Source organism: Dreissena polymorpha, chromosome 13 (assembly GCF_020536995.1).
Source record: "Dreissena polymorpha isolate Duluth1 chromosome 13, UMN_Dpol_1.0, whole genome shotgun sequence".
NCBI classification, from domain to species: domain Eukaryota; kingdom Metazoa; phylum Mollusca; class Bivalvia; order Myida; family Dreissenidae; genus Dreissena; species Dreissena polymorpha.
The window spans coordinates 2,194,083-2,198,368 of record NC_068367.1 but is presented as its reverse complement, the minus strand read 5'-3'; the positions used below and the strand labels follow the sequence as shown (position 1 = coordinate 2,198,368).

The 4,286-nt window shown below is 33.6% G+C and overlaps 1 long non-coding RNA gene across 1 annotated transcript; it reads left to right on the top strand.

Moving 5' to 3' along the window:
* The first annotated feature begins 253 nt into the window (after positions 1-253).
* LOC127855996 (uncharacterized) lies at positions 254-1,649 on the top strand. The gene is made up of 3 exons (XR_008037807.1): positions 254-624; positions 880-1,102; positions 1,396-1,649. It is a non-coding gene; the product is annotated as an uncharacterized LOC127855996 (long non-coding RNA).
* The last annotated feature ends 2,637 nt before the right edge of the window (positions 1,650-4,286 follow it).

Genomic DNA, 4,286 nt, shown 5'->3' with positions numbered 1-4,286 from the left:
CTAATACAATTAATGTCTACCACATTGACCATAAACATACATTTTAAAAGGCAATTTAAATAATATTTACATGTATACTATTAATATTATTTGCTAAAACCATTCAGCATGTTATATTTAAATATTTACAATTAAATATAATGTGTTAAGGGTGCTGTGTATTATTCAATAAATATTTTGGTGTTGAAATGACTGCCTTATCAGTATTTCTCAAATTATGCAATTTTTGGCATAGACACAGCATGGAATCAGATAAGAGAATAGCCAGTCCCTATCAGTCCTCCATCTAAGCCTAACTAAGGGGTGTTGATATACTTTTGATTTGTTCAGGCACCATCTATTTGAGAACCACAGATAGGAAGTTATTTTTTGAAAACAAGCAGCATCAGCAACTGACTAAGCTAGAATTAAGACTTATTATTCTAGTGTAAAATGTCTTGAAATACTTTCAGCATGAAGTATTGTGTGATGAAAAAAATGTTTATTTACTACAATGTGTAAATCAACAATAAGTTTGTTGCAAAGGAGATTAAAAGTGGGTGGTTAAAGACATATAAAGTGATATGATCTAGTTCAACAACTGCCTGTATTTTTGGAATACTGAAGAACAGTCTGTTGTAACAGGTTCGTATTTTCAATTCTGCATCCCTTTTTTATTTAGTTTTTGAATTAATTATGATCATTATCATATTTATGTATTGTCACTGGGAAATGTAAATGGATGAGTAAATGTAATGCAATTTTAAAGAAAAACAACACCATTTGAATTATTATGGCTGTATTTTATGGTTATTGTCATCTTAAAGTTATTGATACCTATTTTTGGTCATTAATGAACAGATTTTCCCCCATATTAAATGAGAACTTTTAAATTTAAAGGTTAAACCCCATGGTGACCGTGAAATTTACATTGATCAGAAGATCCTTTGGAAAGAATGTGCATCATCGCATCGCCTGCCAAAAAAGGGAGCAAAAGAGAGACTACCTGATGTATGGACTTGAATACCAGGTTTTACCCAGCACAAGCTGGCCGACATGAGGAGAACAGGAGTGGGAAAACCGCGCCCTCTCCTTGACCAAGAAAAGCTGGATTTGTTTAGAGGTAAAACTATACAGGGTACTGGTGATTGCATTTTAAAGGTGTCACACTTCCGACCAGTCCACACAGCAAAATGAGACCACGTATCTTGGTACATTTTCGAACAGTATTTTCTATCAAACGTATTTATTTATGAAAAGCGTTAAGTCACCTGTGATCAGGGGATTAAAATTGCAAAATAAACAACCAAAAACAACAAGCAAACAAACTAGTTTTGATTTAAATTTATAATTTTTATAGCAACAAGATTACCATAACAGCAATATTCAACACTTACATTATAAAATATCTTTCAGGACCTGATCAAATGAGATCATGCACGAGATGCATCGCGCAAAGGCCATGACAGTATAATAGTTGCAAAGAAGTTTGACCGGCTGGTGGCAGACTTGGAGAGAAAGATGAGAGCTGCACTCCGCCGCCTCAAAGAAATGCTGACAGGCCTTGATTGATATGCATCTTTCTTATGTATATAGCTGTTCGTGTGTATATACTGTACATGTTATTATAGTATGCTATTATTTTTTGTTTATTTATAATCAAATTATGTTTATATTTATTTCATCAAATGGCCATTGATATTTAATTACTCATGTATGTTAAAAAATGTTGGTGTACATTAAAGTATAAAATTTAATTATCTTGTAATTATTAAAATACACAAATATATATGTTTATATAATTATTGGTTTTTATTGCATATCTGAATTAAAAAAAACTTTTAACAGCATATAATTGAATCAACTGTTAAGTCAAAAGATGCACCTTTAACGCACATGTGTGCTTTTTGTGAGTGCGTTTTTTGCTGCCATTGTGCGTAAATTGTGCGTTTTGTGTGGGTTATAACTGCGCTTAACGTGCGTTAAATGTTCGCTTTTTGTGAGTTAAATGTGCGCTTTTTTATTTAAAAAGCGCACATTTAACGCACATAAAAGCGCACATTTAACACACATGTGCGCTTTTATGTGGGTTGTGGGTTATAACTGTGCTTTTCGTGAGTTAAATGTGCGTTTAACTCACAAAAAGCGCACATTTAGCGCACTTAAAAGCGCACATTTTACACACATAAATGGCAGTCAAAAACGCACTTATAAAAAGCGCACGTTTAACACACATTTAACGCACATAAAAGCGCACATTTAACACACATGTGCGCTTTTATGTGGGTTATAACTGCGCTTTTTGTGAGTTAAATGTGCGCTTTTTAAATAAAAAAGCGCACATTTAACGCACATAAAAGCGCACATTTAACACACATGTGCGCTTTTATGTGGGTTGTGGGTTATAACTGCGCTTTTCGTGAGTTAAATGTGCGCTTTTTAAATAAAAAAGCGCACAGTTAACTCACAAAAAGCGCACATTTAGCGCACTTAAAAGCGCACATTTTACACACATAAATGGCAGTCAAAAACGCACTTATAAAAAGCGCACGTTTAACGCACATTTAACGCACATAAAAGCGCACATTTAACACACATGTGCGCTTTTATGTGGGTTATAACTGCGCTTTTTGTGAGTTAAATGTGCGCTTTTTAAATAAAAAAGCGCACATTTAACTCACAAAAAGCGCACATTTAATGCACTTAAAAGCGCACATTTTACACACATAAATGGTAGTCAAAAACGCACTTATATAAAAAGCGCACATTTAACGCACATAAAAGCGCACATTGAACACACTTATAAAAAGCGCACGTTTAACGCACTTAAAGCGCACATTTTCTTGTTTGTTTGTTTTTGTTAAAAACTCACTCGGTAAGAAAAAGCGCACAAAAAACGCAGTGCCAATACCGCCACGTTTAACACACGCAAAACGTACTTAAAACGTACATTTCACACACTTTTTTGAGAAGGGTTAGACAGACTACTAGCTAAGACAATATCTTGTCAAATTCGATTCTAGGTCAGGTTGTTTAAAATCAAGGTCAATTGGTGAAATGGTAGAAAAATATTGTGAAAAAAGTGATCTCCAGATGACACGTAATTTATGACTCCATCTTGATGAAACATAACTTATATATAAAAAATATCTAGACCAAGATCAAGTCTGTTTGAACTGGGGTAAACAACTAGGTCATAAGGTGAAATCTTTCAAACATCTTGTGACCATTCTAGTTTCTACATTTATAATGAGGACAACTGGTCCGAACGTTAATATGGACAATAGTCAGAACAAGTTTGAATCTTGGTCAAGTATGGTTAATACTAAGGTTACAAAGGCAAGTCTTAGTAAAACTTTTTTACAACACAATAAGCCAAATTTATGACTCAATCTTGATGAAACTTGGTCAGAATGTTCATCTTGACAATACCTTGGCCAAGCTTGATTCTTGGTCAAGTGTGGTTGTAGATAATCACTAAGTCAAATCTTAGGGAAACCCTATATATCTCTTGATGTCTCATTTGCAGATTTGATTTATTGCAGGGTCTCCTACAAGCTCTGCTGTGCACGTGTATTGTTGTAAAAGGACCAAATAGTCAGGAAGACGAGATTAAGAAGAGAGAACTTGTTTGCGTGGTAAGAATTTGTTTTGATAATTTGAGCAACATCGTGCAAAAATGGGTCATGTGCATCTGCCCAGTCTGGTCATGGTCTTTTCCTGCCGAATATGGTATAAGACCTACTTTTGCATGATGCAGCATATTTGTTTCTTTATTATCGTGTATGAATATCAATATTTCAATACGTACATTAAAGGCAAGTTCTTGTTATATGTAAGATATTATGTTGATAATACATTATTAGAAAATAAGGTGCACAAGTGATTATATTTTGAGTTTTTAGGTATTGTATAATTATTTTTTGTAGGTACCAATGTTCAAAATAAAACAAGAGAGCATAAATGCCTCTTAACAACTCTATATGATTGATATGTTGATAATATTTGTTAAGTTAATTAATTAAGGAAGAAACTGAAATTGTTTTAATTGTATGCCTCAGTGAACAATTCATATGTAATACCTCTCTAAATCCTGAGAACAAAATATGTATAAATGTTTACACTTATTTTTAGCTCCTCTCATAGTGAGCTGTTGTGGTCACCTTATATCAAGCATTGTGTATCATGCCATGTCTACCTTTACTGGTTACACGTAAAGTATTCTCATGTTTCGTTCAATTTTGATGAATTTCTTTTCTCAGCAATATCTAGGCTGAGTTTGATTAGGTCACATGCACCCAAAAGCT